At 48.0% G+C, this 7,909-nt stretch overlaps 1 pseudogene; it reads left to right on the top strand.

Moving 5' to 3' along the window:
* Positions 1–393: 393 nt before the first annotated feature.
* On the top strand, positions 394–1,692 carry LOC110527118 (annotated as a pseudogene).
* Positions 1,693–7,909: the final 6,217 nt, after the last annotated feature.

Raw genomic sequence — 7,909 nt, 5'->3', positions numbered from 1 at the left:
TGAGGAACGCGACACCAAAAGCACTTCTTATCCAAGAAGGATTAACCTTAAATTCAAACCTTGGTCTTCAGTTCTTCCGGGTCAGCATACAGTAATTGAACTTTGTGTGTGCGAAACCATTTCTGATTTAGATCTTAATCTCGATGAGGACGTAGCTGGTATAAAACCCCACAGATTGGGGTACACCATTTTGTTGGTTGCTAACACCACAACATGTGAAGAGCAAGAGAAGCAAACCAGAAGACAGAAAAAGCTGGCAACAGTTAAAGGCCAAAAACACAACTGTGGCAACAAACAACTGGCAAGGTGAAAATTTTAGAACAATTTCATGACTGAAAGGGATATAATATATTGTCTTCTTGATTTGCATATTCTTTAGATTCCTTCTCAGATATGGCAGAGGGTTGGGGAAATGCAGCTTATGTAGCCAGGCGACATAATGAAGAGACAAGAGAATCGTCCTTTTTTATTTAAATCATGAGGTTATGTTTCCTGTATGTATTGAAGTTATGTACAACATGGATGCATAAGGGAACTTGTGCCTCATACATAATAATTTTAATGAATTAATATTATTGTTGTAATTTGCATTGCTTTTTTCTTCACTGATCATTTAAAAGCATGTAGCTCATCTAACCAGGCACTTGCACCTGTCATTTTCTTCTTCTGACAAAATAATTTTCAATTTTTTTCTCTCAGATCCCTTTGAGGGCCCCAACTATCACATTGCTCCAAGATGGGTGTACAATGTTTCAACACTTTGGATGATCATAGTGGTCATCCTCTCAGTCTTCACCAATGGCCTGGTACTGGTGGCCACTGCAAAATTCAAGAAGCTCCAACACCCTCTCAACTGGATCTTGGTCAACCTTGCTATTGCTGACATTGGGGAGACACTTTTGGCTAGCACCATCAGCGTTATCAACCAGGTTTTTGGCTACTTCATTCTGGGACACCCAATGTGTGTCTTTGAGGGATTCACTGTCTCCACTTGTGGTAAAATGCAGTTTTACATGGACAACAATTTGATCTAATATTTAACAAGGAAATTCTACATTTCTACATAGTGCTGAGAAATAATATTTGGCAGTTGCTAGAGCACCATAACAATAATCAGAATGTCTCTTTTGTCTAATGTATATGTACATCTTATACAGGTATTGCTGATCTATGGTCTGGCTGTCATCTCCTTGGGGAGATGGGTGGTGGTGTGTAAGCCCTTTGGAAGTGTCCAGTTTGATGCCAAATGGGCCATGGGAGGCATTATCTTCTCCTAGGTCTGGGCTGCTTTCTGGTGTTCTCCCCCCATCTTTGGCTGGAGCAGGTGGGGATTTCTCTTCTTATTGCACAGATGATTCAAGTTCAAAACATGTAATTATTTAACCAATTTCTCTATCTCTCTCTCTCCCTTCACCAGGTACTGGCCTCATGGCCTGAAGACTTCATGTGGACCTGATGTCTTCGGAGGCAATGAGGGTCCTGGAGTCAAAGCTCTAACAACACACATTTTTCTAAATGTTTCACAAATGCCTTTCTTGTGTACATTTATTTTATTTGAAAAAGCATCAGATGACGATGTGTTCGCTCACTTTGTAGATAGACATTCCATTTCAAAGTCTTCTTATGTTTAATTATCCCTCTCTCTCTCCAGTTCCGTACTTGCATCATGCAACTCTTCGGCAAGGCAGAAGATGATGGCACTGAAGTGTCTACATCCAGAACAGAGGTTTCCTCTGTTGCACCCACATAAACTTTCCCTATTCATCAAACTGATCTGGAAGCAGACATGTAGGAAAGGAAACAAAAAGGAAGTTCTCTACATTGAACTTGTATGTATGTTTTGCTGCCATGTGTTTAATCTATTTCCAAAAGCTAGTACAGGCTCAAAACATCCTTAGAATCAATGTTGATCTGGGGAGAATTGTACATATTAATTTGAAGGTTATTTATACCACACTGAGAATTGAGCATGCATACATTTGTTTGATCATTCATAAAATTTCTGCCATGAAGCAAACCTTCAATTTTAGACAGACTTGCAAATACACAACATTTATAAAAAATATATATTTGTATGTCATGTTTTCATTTTACTGTTTTATGATGAAAATAAAATATGCAGCAAACTGGAAATGACAATTTTGTTTCATGTCATTTATATTACAATACGATAACCAATGATAACCCCCATCTGCTACCTTCTCATTGTAAGCCCCTGGAAACTATATCATATATGCAGCATACAGTATATAGGATTTTATTTACATTAAAAACATAAATGTGAACGAGAGACGGACTCTGGTACAATTATGATAATTTCAAATCTCACAAACAAGCCCACTTCATTTTTCAATTCAATATCAACACTGACTTGGTACAAGATGAGTTAGAATTGAAAGTGAATGCGTGATTTCTAAATAACTGATTTGGTATGGAGTCTGTAAATGTAAAGGATTATACAGCAACATTGGATTTGTTACGGTGCGTGAATGAGGACCCAAAAGCGAATTAACGTAAACAGAGCTTCTTTAATAACAAAACAAAACGTAGGCTCAGATGGACCGGCAGGTTCCGACAGGACAGGACAAGGTTGCAGCAAACATGACGATAGTCTGGTTCAGGCATGAACAACACAAACAAGAATCCGACAAGGACAGGAGCAGGAACAGAGAGAGATATAGAGACCTAATCAGAGGGAAAAAGGGAACAGGTGGGAAAAGGGGTGACGAGGTAGTTAGGAGGAGACAAGGCACAGCTGGGGAAAAGAGGGGGAGAAAAGGTAACCTAACAACGACCAGCAGAGGGAGACAGGGTGAAGGGAAAGGACAGAAACAAGACACAACATGACAGTACATGACAGTACCCCCCCACTCACCGAGCGCCTCCTGGCGCACTCGAGGAGGAAACCTGGCGGCAACGGAGGAAATCATCGATCAGCGCACGGTCCAGCATGTCCCGAGAGGGAACCCAACTCCTCTCCTCAGGACCGTACCCCTCCCAATCTACTAGGTACTGATGACCACGGCCCCGAGGACGCATGTCCAAAATCCTACGGACCCTGTAGATGGGTGCGCCCTCGACAAGGATGGGGGGGGGGGGGGGGGAAGACGAGCGGGGGCGCGAAGAACGGGCTTGATACAGGAGACATGGAAGACCGGGTGGACGCGACGAAGGTATCGCGGAAGAAGAAGTCGAACTGCGACAGGATTAATGACCTGAGAAATACGGAACGGACCAATGAACCGCGGGGTCAACTTGCGAGAAGTGGTCTTAAGGGGAAGGTTCTGAGTGGAGAGCCAAACTCTCTGACCGCGACAATATCTAGGACTCTTAGTTCTACGCTTATTAGCAGCCCTCACAGTCTGCGCCCTATAACGGCAAAGTGCAGACCTGACCCTCTTCCAGGTGCGCTCGCAACGTTGGACAAAAGCCTGAGCGGAGGGGACGCTGGACTCGGCGAACTGGGATGAGAACAGCGGAGGCTGGTACCCGAGGCTACTCTGAAAAGGAGATAGCCCGGTCGCAGACGAAGGAAGCGAGTTGTGGGCGTATTCTGCCCAGGGGAGCTGTTCTGACCAAGACGCAGGGTTGCGAAAAGAAAGACTGCGTAAGATGCGACCAATAGTCTGATTGGCCCGTTCTGCTTGACCGTTAGACTGGGGGTGAAAGCCGGAAGAGAGACTGACGGAAGCCCCAATCAAACGGCAAAACTCCCTCCAAAATTGAGACGTGAATTGCGGACCTCTGTCCGAAACGACGTCTGACGGAAGGCCATGAATTCTGAAAACATTCTCGATGATGATTTGTGCCGTCTCTTTAGCAGAAGGAAGCTTAGCAAGGGGAATAAAATGAGCCGCCTTAGAGAACCTGTCGACAACCGTAAGAATAACAGTCTTCCCCGCTGACGAAGGCAGTCCGGTGACAAAATCTAAGGCGATGTGAGACCACGGTCGAGAGGGAATGGGAAGCGGCCTGAGACGGCCGGCAGGAGGAGAGTTACCGGACTTAGTCTGCGCGCAGACCGAACAAGCAGCCACGAAGCGACGCGTGTCATGCTCCCGGGTGGGCCACCAAAAGCGCTGGCGAATGGAAGCAAGCGTACCCCGAACGCCAGGGTGGCCGGCTAACTTGGCAGAGTGAGCCCACTGAAGAACGGCCAGACGAGTAGGAACGGGAACGAAAAGAAGGTTCCTGGGACAAGCGCGCGGCGACGGAGTTTGAGTGAGTGCTTGCTTTACCTGCCTCTCAATTCCCCAGACAGTCAACCCGACAACACGCCCCTCAGGGAGAATCCCCTCGGGGTCAGTGGAGGCTACTGAAGAACTGAAGAGACGAGATAAAGCATCAGGCTTGGTGTTCTTAGTGCCCGGACGATAAGAAATCACGAACTCGAAACGAGCGAAAAACAGCGCCCAGCGCGCCTGACGCGCATTAAGTCGTTTGGCAGAACGGATGTACTCAAGGTTCCTATGGTCAGTCCAAACGACAAAAGGAACGGTCGCCCCCTCCAACCACTGTCGCCATTCGCCTAGGGCTAAGCGGATGGCGAGCAGTTCGCGGTTTCCCACATCATAGTTACGTTCCGACGGCGACAGGCGATGAGAAAAATACGCGCAAGGATGGACCTTGTCGTCAGAGAAGGAGCGCTGAGAAAGAATGGCTCCCACGCCCACCTCTGACGCGTCAACCTCGACAATGAACTGTCTAGAGACGTCAGGTGTAACAAGGATAGGTGCGGATGTAAAACGATTCTTGAGGAGATCAAAAGCTCCCTGGGCGGAAACGGACCACTTAAAGCACGTCTTGACAGAAGTAAGGGCTGTGAGAGGGGCTGCCACCTGACCGAAATTACGGATGAAACGACGATAGAAGTTCGCGAAGCCGAGAAAGCGCTGCAACTCGACGCGTGACTTAGGGACGGGCCAATCAATGACAGCTTGGACCTTAGCGGGATCCATCTTAATGCCTTCAGCGGAAATAACAGAACCGAGAAATGTGACGGAGGAGGCATGAAAAGAGCACTTCTCAGCCTTCACAAAAAGACAATTCTCTAAAAGGCGCTGGAGGACACGTCGAACGTGCTGAACATGAATCTGGAGTGACGGTGAAAAAATCAGGATATCGTCAAGGTAAACGAAAACAAAGATGTTCAGCATGTCTCTCAGGACATCATTGACTAATGCCTGAAAGACAGCTGGAGCGTTAGCGAGGCCGAAAGGAAGAACCCGGTATTCAAAGTGCCCTAACGGAGTGTTAAACGCCGTCTTCCACTCGTCCCCCTCCCTGATGCGCACGAGATGGTAAGCGTTACGAAGGTCCAACTTAGTGAAAAACCTGGCTCCCTGCAGGATCTCGAAGGCTGAAGACATAAGAGGAAGCGGATAACGATTCTTCACTGTTATGTCATTCAGCCCTCGATAATCTATGCAGGGGCGCAGGGACCCGTCCTTCTTCTTAACAAAAAAAAACCCCGCTCCGGCGGGAGAGGAGGAGGGGACTATGGTACCGGCGTCAAGAGCTACAGACAAATAATCTTCGAGAGCCTTACGTTCGGGAGCCGACAGAGAGTATAGTCTACCCCGGGGGGGAGTGGTTCCCGGAAGGAGATCAATACTACAATCATACGACCGGTGTGGAGGAAGAGAGGTGGCCCTGGACCGACTGAACACCATGCGCAGATCGTGATATTCCTCCGGCACCCCTGTCAAATCACCAGGCTCCTCCTGTGAAGAAGAGACAGAGGAAACAGGAGGGATAGCAGACATTAAACATTTCACATGACAAGAGACGTTCCAGGAGAGGATAGAATTACTAGACCAATTAATGGAAGGATTATGACAAACTAGCCAGGGATGGCCCAAAACAACAGGTGTAAAAGGTGAACGAAAAATTAAAAAAGAAATGGTTTCGCTATGATTACCAGAAACAGTGAGGGTTAAAGGTAGCGTCTCACGCTGAATCCTGGGGAGAGGACTACCATCCAGGGCGAACAAGGCCGTGGACTCCCTTAACTGTCTGAGAGGAATGTCATGTTCCCGAGCCCAGGTCTCGTCCATAAAACAGCCCTCCGCCCCAGAGTCTATTAAGGCACTGCAGGAAGCTGACGAACCGGTCCAGCGTAGATGGACCGACAAGGTAGTGCAGGATCTTGAAGGAGAGACAGGAGTAGTAGCGCTCACCAGTAGCCCTCCGCTTACTGATGAGCTCTGGCTTTTACTGGACATGAAGTGACAAAATGACCAGCAGAACCGCAATAGAGACAGAGGCGGTTGGTGATTCTCCGTTCCCTCTCCTTAGTCGAGATGCGGATACCTCCCAGCTGCATAGGCTCAGCACCCGAGCCGGCAGAGGAAGATGGTAGTGATGCGGAGAGGGGGGCAACGGAGAACGCGAGCTCCTTTCCACGAGCTCGGTGACGAAGATCAACCCGTCGCTCAATGCGAATAGCGAGTTCAATCAAGGAATCCACGCTGGAAGGAACCTCCCGGGAGAGAATCTCATCCTTTACCTCTGCGCGGAGACCCTCCAGAAAACGAGCGAGCAAAGCCGGCTCGTTCCAGCCACTGGAGGCAGCAAGAGTGCGAAACTCAATAGAGTAGTCTGTTATGGATCGATTACCCTGACATAGGGAAGACAGGGCCCTGGAAGCCTCCTCCCCAAAAACAGATCGATCAAAAACCCGTATCATCTCCTCCTTAAAGTCCTGATACTGGTTAGTACACTCAGCCCTTGCCTCCCAGATTGCCGTGCCCCACTCACGAGCCCGTCCAGTAAGGAGAGATATGACGTAGGCGACACGAGCAGTGCTCCTGGAGTAAGTGTTGGGCTGGAGAGAAAACACAATATCACACTGGGTGAGGAACGAGCGGCATTCAGTGGGCTCCCCAGAGTAACACGGCGGGTTATTGATTCTGGGCTCCGGAGATTCGAAAGCCCTGGAAGTGGCCGGTGGATCGAGGCGGAGATGGTGAACCTGTTCTGTGAGGTTGGAGACTTGGGTGGCCAGGGTCTCAACGGCATGCCGAGCAGCAGACAATTCCTGCTTGTGTCTGCCTAGCATCGCTCCCTGGATCTCGACGGCTGAGTGGAGAGGATCCGAAGTCGCTGGGTCCATTCTTGGTCGGATTCTTCTGTTACGGTGCGTGAATGAGGACCCAAAAGCGAATTAACGTAAACAGAGCTTCTTTAATAACAAAACAAAACGTAGGCTCAGATGGACCGGCAGGTTCCGACAGGACAGGACAAGGTTGCAGCAAACATGACGATAGTCTGGTTCAGGCATGAACAACACAAACAAGAATCCGACAAGGACAGGAGCAGGAACAGAGAGAGATATAGAGACCTAATCAGAGGGAAAAAGGGAACAGGTGGGAAAAGGGGTGACGAGGTAGTTAGGAGGAGACAAGGCACAGCTGGGGAAAAGAGGGGGAGATAAGGTAACCTAACAACGACCAGCAGAGGGAGACAGGGTGAAGGGAAAGGACAGAAACAAGACACAACATGACAGTACATGACAGGATTGGTCATACCAATTGAAGTGGCCGTAATCTTGACCTTAGAAACTAAAGTGGATGGAAAGGTGACCCGTACTGGCCGGTTAAGTCACACCTTATGCAAGTATGCTTGATCTGAAAAGTCATTAGTCATTCCCTTTTCGGACACGTGTGCCCTCAAGATTTTGACAAAAAATGGTCTGGTCTGTTTACCAGGCAGTGATCATCCTAACTCTCCTCAACAGCTGCAAGACCTGGACCATCTACAGTCCCCACATCATTAGCCGCGGGAAGTAGAGGGGCTGAGTTGAGGCACTCCCCTGAAAACCCTGGATAAAAAAGAAAATAAATGTTTTTCACAAAAGTAGTGCACTGGGCCTTTAATAGTCCTTTTCTTTGTATGGTCGACTGCACCG

The sequence above is a fragment of the Oncorhynchus mykiss genome, chromosome 7, assembly GCF_013265735.2.
Source record: "Oncorhynchus mykiss isolate Arlee chromosome 7, USDA_OmykA_1.1, whole genome shotgun sequence".
Lineage (NCBI taxonomy): Eukaryota > Metazoa > Chordata > Actinopteri > Salmoniformes > Salmonidae > Oncorhynchus > Oncorhynchus mykiss.
This window is presented reverse-complemented; position numbering and strand designations above follow the sequence as displayed.